This window comes from Bubalus kerabau, chromosome 4, assembly GCF_029407905.1.
Source record: "Bubalus kerabau isolate K-KA32 ecotype Philippines breed swamp buffalo chromosome 4, PCC_UOA_SB_1v2, whole genome shotgun sequence".
Classification (NCBI taxonomy): Eukaryota; Metazoa; Chordata; class Mammalia; order Artiodactyla; family Bovidae; genus Bubalus; species Bubalus kerabau.
The window spans coordinates 62,079,889-62,094,189 of record NC_073627.1 but is presented as its reverse complement, the minus strand read 5'-3'; positions in this window follow the sequence as shown (position 1 = coordinate 62,094,189).

Genomic DNA, 14,301 nt, shown 5'->3' with positions numbered 1-14,301 from the left:
TTTGATGAGTCTGGTTAAAGTTTGTCAATTTTGTTTATCTTCTGAAAGAACCAGCTTTTAGTTTTTTTAATCTTTGCTTTTGTTACTTTCATTTCCTTTTCTTTTTTTCTACTTTGAACTTTATGTTTTCTTTCCTTCTGCTAACTTTGGGGTATTTTTGTTGTTTTTCTTTTACTAGCTGCTTTAGGTTCAAATTTAGGTGGTTTATTCAATGTTTTTCTTGTTTCTTGAGGTACAGTTGTATTGCTATAAATTTCCCTCTAGAATTACTTTTGCTATATCCCATAGGTTTTGAGTTGTTGTGTTTTCATTGTCAATTATTTCTGGAAATTTCTAAAATTTCCCTTCTGATTTCTTCAGTAACCTATTAATTACTTAGAAATGTATTGCTTAGTCTGCAATGGTTTCTTTCTTTCTTTCTTTCTTTTTTTCTTTTTTTTTTTTTACAGTTGTTTTCTTATAATTGATATCTAGTCTCATAGTTTTGTGGTCAGAAAAGATGCTTAACATAATTTGAACTTTGTTACATTTACCAAGTTTTGATTTGTGACCCAAGACTGGGTATATCCTGGAGAATGTTCCATGTGAATTTGGGAAGAAAATGTATTCTTCTGAATTTGGATGGAATGTCTTGAAGATATCATGGAGATCCATCTAGTCTAATGTGTCATTTAAGCCTTGTTCTTCCTTGTTAATTTTCTGTTTTGATTATCTGTCCATTAGTGTATGTGGGGTGTTAAAGTCTCCTACTATTATGTGTTACTGTTAACATCTCCTTTTATGATTGTTAGTGTTTGTCTTATGCATTTAGGTGCTCCTACGTTAGTTGCACAGATATTTGCACTTGTTATGTCTTCCTTTTGGATTGATCCTTTGACCATTGTGTAGTGTCCTTCCTTATCTCTTGTAATATATTTTTTTAATCCATTTTGTCTGACATGAAGATTGTTACTCCAGCTTTCTTTTGTTTTCCATTTTCTTAGAATATATTTTCCATTCATTCACTCTCAGTCTATATGTGTCTTTAGGTCTGAAGTGGGTTTCTTGTAGACAGCATAGATACCTGAATCTTGTTTTTTCATCTATTCAGTCAGTCTGTGTCTTTTGGTTGGAGCTTTTAATCCATTTACATTTAAATAAATTGATATATATTTTCCTATTACCATTTTCTTAATTGTTTGGGATTTGTTTTTGTAGATCTTTTCCTTCTTTTGTATTTCCTGACTATATAAATCCCTTTAACATCTGTTGTAGAGCTGGTTGAGTGGTACTAAATTCTCTTAAGTTTTTCTTCTCTGTAAAGCTTTTGATTTCTCCTTCAATTTTGAATGAGATCCTTGCCTGGTAGAGTAAGCTTGGTTGTAGAATTTTCCCTTTCATTCCTTTTAAAATATATCCTGCCATTCCATTCATGCCTGCTGAGTTTCTGCTGAAAGATCAGCTGTTATACATTTGGGCTTTCCCTTGTATGTTTCTTGTTACTTTGCCCTTGCTGCTTTTAATTTTCTTTCTTTATGTTTACTAGTTTTTGGTTTGCTTAGTATGTGTCTTGACATGTTTCTCCTTTGGTTTACCCTGTATGAGACTCTGTGCTTCTTGGACTTGATTAACTATTTCCTTTCTCATATTGGGGAAATTTCAACTATAATCTTTTCAAAATTTTTCTCATACCCTTTCTTTTGCTCTTCTTCTTCTGGAACCTCTATTATGCGAATGTTGGTGCATTTAATATTGTTCCAGAGATCTCTGAAACTATCCTCAGTTCTTTTCTTTCTTTTTACTTTATTCTGTTGTTCAGCAGTTATTTCCACCATTCTCTCTTTCAACTCACTTATTCATTATTCTGCCTCAGATATTTTGCTATTAATTCCTTTTAAAGTATTTTTAATTTCAGTAATTGTGTTATTTGACTCTGTATGTTTATTCTTTATTTCTTCTCTGCTAAATCACTTCAGTTGTGTCCAACTCTTTGTGACTCCATGTACTTTAGCTCACCTGCTTCTTCTGTCCATGTGATTCTCCAGGCAAGAATAATTGAGTGGGTTGCCATTTCCTCCTCCAGGAGATCTTCCCAACCCAGGGATCATACCTGGATCTCTTATGTCTCATTCATTGGCAGGTGGGTTCTTTACCACTAGTGCCACCTTGCATTTTCTCCATTTTAATTTCAAGGTTTTTGGATCATCTTTACTATCATCATTCTGAATTATTTTTCTCATAGTTTGTCTATTTTGTCTTCATTGATGTGGACTTGTATGTTTCTAGGTTGTTCCTTCATTTGCACAGTATGTCTCTTCCTTTTAACAATTTTTATTAACTTATTTTATTTGAGGTTTCCTTTTCCCAGTCTTCAAGGTTGAATTCTTTCTTCCTTATGGGCAGGTTTGAGTGAGGAGGTAATCCTGTCTGTTGAAGATTGGGTTTATATTTTTGTTTTGTTTGTTATTCAGATGAAGTGTCCTGCCCATGGTGCTTCTGGCAGTTGGATGATGCTGGGTCTTGTATACAAGTAGTTGACTTTGTGGGAGACATTACCATTTGATACTCACTACAGTATCAAAGTCGAGTTAGGAGTTCTCTGGTATTCTATGGTCTTGGAGTTAGAGCTCCCACTCCAAAGGCTTGGGACTTGATCTCTGGCTGGGAATGGAGACTGCACAGTTAGCTTGTTATAGCATTAAATGGGGCTAAAACAAATACACAAAATGTGAATTTTGTGAGAAATAAAACAGAAATAAATTAGAAATAAAGCAGAAACCCCAGGCAAATGGCAATTTAAAAAATCAGGCAAATAATAACTAAAATAATGGTATATACAAACATACATGTACTTCAATAAACAAAGCTGAAACTGTTCAAAAAAAAGAAATAAAGTACAATAGATTGACCCAGTGAGCAAATGAAATTAAAAATGATATCTGCCATTTAAGAGCAAAACTAAGTGAAGTGGAAACTGGAAAACAAAACTACGACAAGATGCCAACTGGGGAATAAAGAAACAAAACAAAACAAACTAACAAATATGGTGAGAAAAAGAAAGAAAGAAGAAAGAATGGAAATGCAAAGTTAAATAGAGGTAGATGAAGAAGATTTACAAATAGTAAAGATTTTTGTAATGGGAAAAACAGTAGAAAAAGAAAAGAAAGGAATAAATGTAGAAAAATAATACATTTAAGAATTAAAATTTAAAAAGTAAGAGAGAGAGAGAGAGAGAGAAAAAATCCCACACAACCACAAAGGGCCAAAATAGAGGCAGAAGTATATAACAGAAATAAAAGTTTTATAAAAAATATCTCAAAACCTTAAATAGATTTAATAGTACTAATATAGTCAATAGCTACAGAAGGATAAAAAAGAAAGGAAAAAAAAAATCCAGAAGCAACTACGGAACAAGTCAAAATATAAGAATGATAAATGTTTAGATTGAGTCTTTACTGTCAGTGTTCTTTCCCTTGCTAGGAGTCCACCTTACCTCCCTAGGATATCCTCCAACGCCTGGCTGGTCTCTGGACCTGTTGTTAGGGGCAGTTCAGACTCTAATCTGATCCTACTCCTGTGTATTCTTGCCTCCAATGTCCAAGACTATCAGAACTAGTGTTTTCTTTTGTGCGAACTCTCATTGTCCTTTAATATATTCCAAAAACACAGAATCCATCTAGTTGATTGTGTGGATTTAATCTGTCACTTGTACAGCTGTGGAAAGGTTTTGGGTCCTATTACATTGCCACCCTGCCCCTGGGTTTCAATTGTGATTTTATCCCCACCTCTGCACGTGGGTCATCTACAGGGGCTTGCTCCTCAGACTGCCGTGGAGGACTTGGGCCTGCTCCAGTGAGGGCCAGGTGTGGAGGCTGCACAGGTGTTTGGGTCAGAGGGGCCCTGGCTTCACCAGGTACTTAGGGAAGATGATGGCTAGGGCAGCAGAAAATATAGTGCTTTAGAAAGGTATGGCAACCCACTCCAGTATTCTTGCCTGGAGAATCCCCAAGACAGAGAAGCCTGGCAGGCCACAGTCCACAGGGTCATAAAGATTTGGATATGCCTGAAGCGACCCCATATGCACAGATGCAGGACTTTTTATAGCCCCTAGCAGCTCTGTCCCAGTGGGGATCTTGCATGGGGGTGGTGCGGTTGCTTGGATCACAGGGACCCTGGCAATGCCGGCCAGTCAGGAGCTCCGGTGGCTATTGTTACAGGAGATATGGCACTTTAGGGTTTTTTTCTAGTCTGTGGTAGCTCTTCCCCAGTGAGAACTGAGTGTGAAGATGGTATATCTCCTTGGGTCTTGGGGACCCTGGTGGTGCCAAGTGTGTAGGTACACAGACTGCCTCAGCCGCAGGAGCTATGGCCCAATCAGAGTCTTTTTCTAGCCTTGGGCAGCTAGTGATCAGAAGATCTCTTTGGTTAGTCCTTCTCCACTGCTCTGCCAGTTCAAGCTCTTAGAGAGCTCCCCTGTCTGGGGTCCTTCTCTGGTGTTCAGCACATCACAGAAGAACTATACAAAAAATATCTTAAAGACCCAGATAACCACGATGGTGTGATCACTCACCTAGAGGCAGGCATCCTGGAGTGTGAAGTCAAGTGAGTCTTAGGAAGCATCACTATGAACAACGCTAGTGGAGGGATGTAATTCCAGCTAAGCTATTTTAAGTCCTAAAATATGATGCTATTAAAGTCCTGGTCTATAGGTATAACTGAACAACACTGCAAGATTATTTCTTCCAGATGTATATATGTCATGTGTGTGTGTTAGTTGCTCAGTTGTGTGCCACTCTTTGCAACTCCATTAACTGTAGCCCGCCATGCTCCTCTGTCCAAGAAATTCTCCAGGCAAGAATATTGAAGTGAGAGGGACTGAACCCAGATCTCCTACATTGCAGGCAGATTCTTTACAGTCTGCACCACCAGGGAAGCCCTATAATGTATAATTATGTATAAATAATATACATAAATTATATTATATATTATAATTATGTGATATAGTTATAATATATAATTAATTATATATTAATTCTTATATTAATGGATATATAGACACACCTCCACAGATGCACATACATATTTATTTCCTCAGAGAGTGAAAATTCAGCAATTCTTAAATCTTATGTTGCTTTTAATATCCAGTGGGCTCTATTCTCCTACATACTGCTACATACAAATAATTACTTTGGTTTAAACTTCACTAAGCTTTCTTAGTCAGAGTAGTCAAAATTAACATATCTAGAATAGGTGTGATATTCCTTCCAAAGTGCTTCTCATGATTGAGAAGATTGATGATTGATTGATAAGAAGTAGATGAGCAAAGTCAAATAAGGAATCTATCAAAGTTATTTTAGTTTGGCAATTAATGTGGGTCACTGATGCTGGGAAAGATTGAAGGCGGGAGGAGAAGGGGACAACTGCTGGGGTCCAGCCCCGGTGGATCCAGGGAATTCGAAGCGGGGACGGCATCGGCGAGGATCAGGAAACAACTGCTTAATTAAACGTTAATTAAGGATATACAGAGTGGTTAAATAAGGATAGCTCAGTGAGGAAATTCAGTGGAGAAAAGAGGCTGAATAATTCAGCCAGAAGGTGAGAGAAAGAACGACATCGGGAGACCAAGTTTTGGTGAACAAGGCCAGCACTTTATTTTTCAAAGTAGTTTTTATACCTTAAGTTATGCATAGAGGATAATGGGGGAAGGGGTAGAGTCATGCAGTAAGCCAGGCTTTCTTCCTGCAAACTTATCATATGCAAAAGTTTAGGTGATTTGCATCATCTTCTGGCCTGGAGGCCTGTTAACATTTTAAGACCCTTTCTTCAGAAAACTTATTTTTCTCTAAAGGTGACTAGTCAGGCGCCACCCTCCAAAAGCATTAGATAAAGTTGCATTCCTACAGGGCAAAGGTGTGGTGGGCTATAACAAGAAAAAGAATTAACTCAAGGGTCCAAGATTACAAACATTAAAGCTACTACTTACACCAATTATATTAATCAATACACTGCCAGGGACACAGCAGGTAAGGGATATGGAAACTTAGCAGCAAACATTGGCCCAACAAGTGAAAAACCCTTCACCAATACAATTTCTAATCAATCTTTTAACTGCTCTAAGGAATCTGTATTCAGACAGTTTAGAACATCTCATGCCTCTCACAGTTGGGAGGCTCTGAACAATCACATGTGGCCAGAAAAACCTATTCAGGCAGGCTAGAGGACTTCCAAATCAGCTTGTAGGTTGAAACACTGTCACACCCAGGAATTATTAACTGGAGCTGTAAGTTGACTCTTTTTTCAGAGAGAGGTAGTGGGGGACAGCCCCCCGTAAAGTCAGAAGTGTAGGTGAGAGCACAAAGCAGAAAGTAGGCAGACTCTGGTTTTGGGGGCAGATGCTCGAGAATTTCCAGGGGGACTCCTGAGGCTCGATCCCGCCTTTGCGTATGCCGAGCCTCCTTCCTCCTGACCTTTGCGATGTTGGAGCTCCTGCTCCCAGCAGACAACAGAGGTTGAGACAGTTGGATAGCATCACAGACTCAATGGACCTGAGTTTGAGTAAACTCGAGGAGTTGGTGATGGACTGGGAGTCCTGGTGTGCTGCAGTCCATGGGGTTGCAAAGAGTCAGACACGACTGAGCAACTGAATTGAACTGAACTGAAAATACACTCTCCTATTGTTTCAGGGAGAAGTCAATTCTAACTCCAGGTTGGAACTGTTTCTTTGACTTGCTCCTCATTTTTTCTGTTATTACAATCATACGTAAAAGACTGCCTCAAAGGACCTTGCTCCTCTGCCTGACTCTTATACTGAGGTCCTTTTGTTTAGTTCAGAGGAAGATAATCTGACTCTGCACACTTTTGAAAAGGAGAGATTAACACATTCCTTCTTTGAGGCTGGCCATTCCCAGAGACATTTTGCAAGACTGAGGCCCTTTCACTCTATTTCCCCACTGCCTCTTCCTCTCTATTCTCCTTTTGACTTCAGTTCCTCATTGCTTCTCTCTGCCTCTACAGAAGAGCCTGGCATCCACATCCTGATATAATGGTTAGTTTGAGACATTAATCTATCATCTTCTTGGTCAGCTAATTTTCCAAATAAAGTCAGGTTTCTTTCCTCAATACTTCGTGTCTCAGGTTCATTAGCCTGTCAAGAAGCAAGAAGATGAAGATTGGATTCAATAACAAATTTGGCTTAGACAGCCAGAAGTCTTGCTGCTAATGGCTAGACACCCCTTGTCAGGGAGTATTGGTGAAGGCCCTAATAGCTGCCAGGACCAGTTGTCCTGAAGATCTTTCCTCAAGATTCTCTGAAGTGAACTGAAGCATGGAACTGTAGATTAAAAGACGTATAATTAGAGAGTTACATTTTATTTGGGGTAAAATGAGGGCTGCAGCCCTGGAGACAGCATCTCAGATAGCTCTGAGAGACTGCTCCAAACTAGCAGTGGGGGAAAGTCAATATATATAATGTTTTGGTGAAGGGGGATTTCAGTGCCATGAAGCACTCATTTTACAAAAGATTTTTGTTAGTCATGAGAATCTGATGTCACTCTGAAGGGATTTAGTGCTTCTCTAGATATAAGGAGATGCAAGGATTGATAAAATATCTTGGGGCCACCCAAGATGGACGGGTCATGGTGGAGAAGTCTGACAGAATGTGGTCCACTGGAGAAGGGAATGGCAAACCACTTCAATATTTTTGCCTTGAGAACCCCATGAACAGCATGGAAAGGCAAAAAAGATAGGACACTGAAAGATGAATGCCCCCAGGTTGGTAGGTGCCCAGTATGCTACTGGAGATCAGTGAAGAAATAACTCCAGAAAGAATGAAGAGATGGAGCAAGAGCAAAAGCAATACCCAGATGCAGATGGGACTGGTGATAGAAGCAAGGTTCAGTGCTGTAAAGAGCAGTATTGCATAGGAACCTAGAATGTTAGGTCCACGAATCAAGGCAAATTGGAAGTGTCAAATAGGAGATGGCAAGAGTGAACATTGACATTCTAGGAATCAGTGAACTAAGATGGACTGGAGTGGGTGAATTTAACTCAGATGACCATGAAATCTACTACTGTGGGCAGGAATCACTTAGAAAAAAATGGAATAGCCATCATGGTCAACAAAAGAGTCCAAAATGCAATACTTGGAGGCAATCTCAAAAACAACAGAATGATCTCTGTCCGTTTCCAAGGCAAACCATTCAATATCACAGTAATCCAAGTCTATGCCCCAACCAGTAATGCTGAAGAAGCTGAAGTTGAACAGTTCTATGAAGACCTGCAAGACCTTATAGAACCAACACCCAAAACTGATAACCTTTTAATTATAGGGGACTGGAATGCAAAAGTAGGAAGTAAAGAAACACCTGGAGTAACAGGCAGATTTGGTCTTGAAGTACAGAATGAAGCAGGCCAAAGGCTAAGAGAGTTCTGCCAAGAGAACACACTGGTCATAGCAAACACCCTCTTCCAACAACACAAGAGAAGACTCTACACATGGACATCACCAAATGGTTGACACCGAAATCAGACTGATTATATTCTTTGCACCCAAAGATTGAGAAGCTCCATACAGTCAGCAAAAACGAGACCAGGAGCTGACTGTGCCTCAGATCATGAACTCCTTACTGCCAAATTCAGACTGAAATTGAAGAAAGAGGAGAAAACCACTAGATCATTGAGCTATGACCTAAATCAAATCTCTTATGACTATACAGTGGAAGTCAGAAATAGATTTAAGGGACTAGATCTGATAGAGTGCCTCATGAACTAAGGACAGAGGTTTGTGACATTGTACAGGAGACAGGGATAAAGACCATCCCCAAGAAAAAGAAATTCAAAAAAGCAAAATGACTGTCTGAGGAGGCCTTACAAATAGCTGTGAAAAGAAGGGAAGCAAAAAGCAGAGGAGAAAAGGAAAGATATGCCCATTTGAATGCAGAGTTCCAAAGAATAACAAGGAGAGATAAGAAAGCCTTCCTCTGTGATCAATGCAAAGAAATAGAGGAAAACAATAGAATGGGAAAGACTAGAGAGCTCTTCAAGAAAATTAGAGATACCGAGGGAACATTTCATGCAAAAATGGGTGTGATAAAGGACAGAAATGGTATGGACCTAACAGAAGCAGAAGATATTAAGAAGAGAATACACAGAAGAACTGTACAAAAAAGATCTTCACGACCCAGATAATCACGATGCTGTGATCACTCACCTAGAGTCAGACATCCTGGAATGTGAAGTCAAGTGGGCATCACTACGAACAAAGCTAGTGGAGGTGATGGAATTCCAGTTGAGCTATTTCAAATCCTGAAAGATGATGCTGTGAAAGTGCTGCACTCAATATGCCTGCAAATTTGGAAAACTCAGCAGTGGCCACAGGACTGGAAAAGGTCAGTTTTCATTCTAATCCCAAAGAAGGGCAATGCCAAAGAATGCTCAAACAAACTGCAAAATTGCACTCATCTCACACACTAGTGGGCTTCCCTGGTGCCTCAGACGGTAAAGTGCCTGCCCTCAATGCGTGAGACCCGGGTTCAATTCCTGGGTCAGAAAGATCCCCTGGAGAAAGAAATGGCAATCCACTCCAGCATTCTTGCCTGGAAAATCCCATGGACAGAGAAGCCTGATAGGCTACAGTCAATGGGGTTGCAGAGAGTCGGACATGACTGAGCAACTTCACTTTCACTTTCACACACTAGTAAAGTAATGCTTAAAATTCTGCAAGCCTGGTTTCAGCAGTATGTGAACCACGAACTTCCAGATGTTCAAGCTGGTTTTAGAAAAGGCAGAGGAACCAGAGATCAAATTGCCAACATCTGCTGGATCGTTGAAAAAGCGAGAGAGTTCCAGAAAAGCATCCCTTTCTGCTTTATTGACTATGCCAAAGCCTTTGACTATGTGGATCACAATAAACTGTGGAAAATTCTGAAAGAGATGGGAATACCAGACCACCTGACCTGCCTCTTGAGAAACCTATATGCAGGTCAGGAAGCAACAGTTAGAACTGGACATGGAGCAACAGGCTGGTTCCAAATTGGGAAAGGAATATGTCAAGGCTGTATATTGTCACCCTGCTTATTTAACTTATATACAGTGTACATCATGAGAATCTGGACGTGGAGGAAGCACAAGCTGGAATCAAGATCACCAGGAGAAATATCAGTAACCTCAGATATGCAGATGCCGCCACCCTCATGGCAGAAAGTGAAGAACTAAAGAGCCTCTTGATGAAAGTGAAAGAGGAGAGTGGGAAAGCTGGCTTAAAGCTCAACATTCAGAAAATGAAGATCATGGCATCCGGTCCCATCACTTTATGGAAAATAGATGGGGAAACAATGGAAACAGTGTCAGACTTTATTTTGGGGGGATCCAAAATCATTGCAGATGGTGACTGCAGCCATGAAATTAAAAGATGCTTACTCCTTGGAAGGAAAATTATGACCAACCTAGACAGTGTATTAAAAAGCAGAGACATGACTTTGCCAACAAAGTTCTGTCTAGTCAAGGCTATGGTTTTTCCAGTGGTCATGTGTGTATGTGACAGTTGGACTATAAAGAAAGCTGAGCACAGAAGAATTGATCATTTGAACTGTGGTGTTGGAGAAGACTCTTGAGATTCCCTTGGACTGCAAGGAGATCCAACCAGCCCATCCTAAAGGAGGTCAGTCCTGGGTGTTCATTGGAAGGACTGATTTTGAAGCTGAAACTCCAATACTTTGGCCACCTGATGTGAAGAGCTGATTTGAAGACCCTGATTCTGGGAAAGATTGAGGGTAGGAGGAGAAGGTGGTGACATAGGATGAGATGGTTGGATGGCATCACCGACTCAATGGACATGGGTTTGGGTGAACTCTGAGAATTCGTAATGGACAGGGAGGCCTGGCATGCTGCAATTCATGGGGTCGCAAAGAGTTGGATACGACTGAGCGACTGAACTGAACTGAACTGAACTGAAAAATATCCAACTATCCAAAAACCTGTCCCGCCAGATTCCCTGGAGCAGAGTTCCTCACTCCACCCTGAACTCCCTCAGGGGTTTTTGAAAGTCAATGGAGGTAGTATCATGGGGTTCAGTCTCCATAGAGGCAGATGACAAATGCCTTTGTTATTCAGTTTTGGCAATGCTCTTGGTTACTGTCAATTTGTAGTTCTCAGAATTGACAAACTACAGGTCAACAGACTCAAATTTGCTGGTAAGTTTTTGTTCCTTTTGTGTTGTGAGTCAGTATATCCCTTGTGCCCAGTTTTTGGAGAGGGGAACTGTTGGACTCTACAAAAGTTGGAACCAGTTTATTGGGGAATTCGTTATTGTGGGGAGAAGCCTACCCTAGTTGAGATTAGTTCCTCTGTTTTATAGGGTACAATTTATTTACCTGATTAGGGAACTGGTTCAGTTGGAACCAGGGCTTCCCTGGTGGCTCAGACGGTAAAGCGTCTGCCTGCAATGTGGGAGACCCAGGTTTGATTGCTGGGTCGGGAAGATCCCCTGGAGAAGGAAATGGCAACCCACTCCAGTACTCCTGTCTAGAAAATCCCCTGGACAGAGGAGCCTGGTAGGTTATGCTCCATGGGGTCACAAAGAGTCAGACACGACTGAGCGACTTCACTTTCAGTTGGAACCAGTTAATTAGGGAAAAAGTTCATGTGGGGGTGGACAGCCTAGTTGGGGTTAGTTCAATTGTTTTGTAGGGTAAACTTTATTTATCTGATTTAGGAACTGACTTGTCTGTGCTGTATGTCCTTTTTGTTGCAGGTTGACAGATTCAATTTTGTAGGATAAGTCATTCTGATGTGCATACCAAGAACATACCCTCCCCCCCAAATTTGGGATTTTCCTTTATGGGACAAGCCAATTTGGTTGGGGTATGCTCTTGGAGAAGGGAAGTGTTGTTGGATTCTACCTGGAACCATTTCACTGGGGATATAGTTCTTGTGGGCACAAGCCTACAGTAATTGGAATTAACATATTTGTTTTGTAGGGCAAATTTATTTACCTGACTTGGGAACCAGTTCATTTGTACCTTGATGCTGGAATTTGTTTTTGCTCTCTGCTAGAATTTGCCTATGTTTTTTATGTTTTGGTGTTATCAAACTTGTAAAAATGGGAAATAATTCATCCATCCCAAAAGAAAGGCTTTTGGCACATATATTAGATAAATGAGCAAAATATAACTGTGAACTGATGATGAAGAAAGATACGGTATACTATTGTAAGAGGGTGTGAGCCCTTATATGTTAGCATCAGAAGAGCAATGTCCTCTGTCTCACAATTATACAATCTGACAGTTAGAAGCACTTTGCAAAGAAGAGGAACATACTAATAATAAATGAACAGGCCTAGGGCCTTCCTTGGATTTGAGGTGTCTGATTCTAATCTTCCTATAGGAGCCCTGGGTAATTTTGAGAGCTAGGAGCTTCAGCTCCAGTTTGAAAACTTTTCCTTTGAAGGAAAACTCAGACCTTTCAGGTCTAATGGGATCACTTTAATGTGACTTCTTAGCTGGCTAGATTTTTTTTTTTTTTTTTTCTGATTACTTTTGTAATGCACAGGTATTTGGCAATGCAGAGATATACTAACTGCTTTCTCTAACTCTTCCTCTGTGGTTTCTCATTTCTTTCTCCTAGAGCTCTCTGTGAACAGGCCAGTGGCTATGGAAGCAGTTGAGGAACTCTGGCCAGGGTTACTCTCAGGTGTGTTCCTAGGGCCCCACAGCCCTTTGTGTCCCAATAGCTGCCACCCAAGCAGGTGAGGGTCCTCCTTTCCTCTTTCTCCCTTAAGCTGAGGACCAGACCACTTAAAATTGTGTGGGCATAGGTCGGGCACTTAAAAGCCATTAAGGCACCTGCTGATTGAAGACCCCTGTGACAGGATAAGGGGATCACAGAATGGATCAGACATTTAGTGTCTACCCCTGTCAAGACATTTCCATGCAACATCAGGCATATATTGATTCAAGCAAAATACTGAGTCCACTCTCCCTTGTGTGCTGACTATGTGAGGAAATTCTTCAACCTGTCTTTCCTGTTACCTTCAACTCTTAACTCCTTGGTCTATATTGATTTACAGGAGTCTAGATACTGCATGCGGAGAAGGCAATGGCAACCCACTCCAGTACTCTTGCCTGGAAAATCCCATAGACGGAAGAGCCTGGTAGGCGGAAATCCATGGGGTTGCTAAGAGTCGGACACGACTGAGCAACTTCACTTTCACTTTTCACTTTCATGCACTGGAGAAGAAAATGGCAACCCACTCCAGTGTTCTTGCCTGGAGAATCCCAGGGACAGGGGAGCTTGGTGGGCTGCCGTCTATGGGGTTGCACAGAGTTGGACATGACTGAAGTGACGTAGCATAGCATAGATACTGCATGTGAGTCTTCCCAAGAGGCCTTCTCCACTAAGGTACGTGAGGAAAAGTAAAACGAATGGATATGTCAGTCCTTCATTTTCATTGAGGTAGTCACCTAACTCTTTCAAAAAGAAAAAAAAAAAAAAAAAAAAAAAAAAAAAAGAGCTGTCTTGTATTGCAAATGTGGTCTTTACAAGACCAGAAGGGTGGCTCCAAAAATCTTTTTACCACTCCTAAAACCTTCCCTGATAAGAGGCTTGTAAATATTAAACAAAAGGGAAACAAAATCATCCTAGGAAGAACTTACTTATATCTTTAAAGATGCAAAAATCCTATTGGGTCTTCTTATGAACACTTATCTTTGCTATCTTTTAAAAACACAAATTTTAAAGAGAGTAAAGTAGAAGCTTGCTTGTCCAAGGTAATTGGAAATTTCTTTTTCTGCAAATATTTATCCATCTAGTCAAGTGATCTTGACTTGTTCCATCTGTCTGAAACCTAATTTTAATTCCATCTCTTTTGCAAAATGATGGATTTTACATTGCTGTACCTGACTCAGGACTGAAATCTTGAAATAAGGACTGCAGCCTTTCTGTTGGTCTATTTGCATATATCTTTGTCTTTGGATAAGGAAATGGCAACCCACTCCAGTACTCTTGCCTGGAAAATTCCATGGACTAAGGAGCCTGGTAGGCTACAGTCCATGGGGTTGCAAAGAGTCAGACACGACTGAGCGACTTCACTACTTCTCTTTGAATAGTGTTGCCATGGGTGATTTGTAAGAGTTCAATTCAATTGGTTTAAATAAACCAAACAATTCTAAATACAAGAGAAATTAAGTTAAAGGAGTTTCAGATTGCCATGAACTAGGAAATGTTTAATATTAAATTAGTACCTTGTATTAATATTTCAAGTTTGGTGATCTAAGTATGATGTTTGTATTGTTCCTAGGTTTAACATAAGCTAAATAAGATCTTATA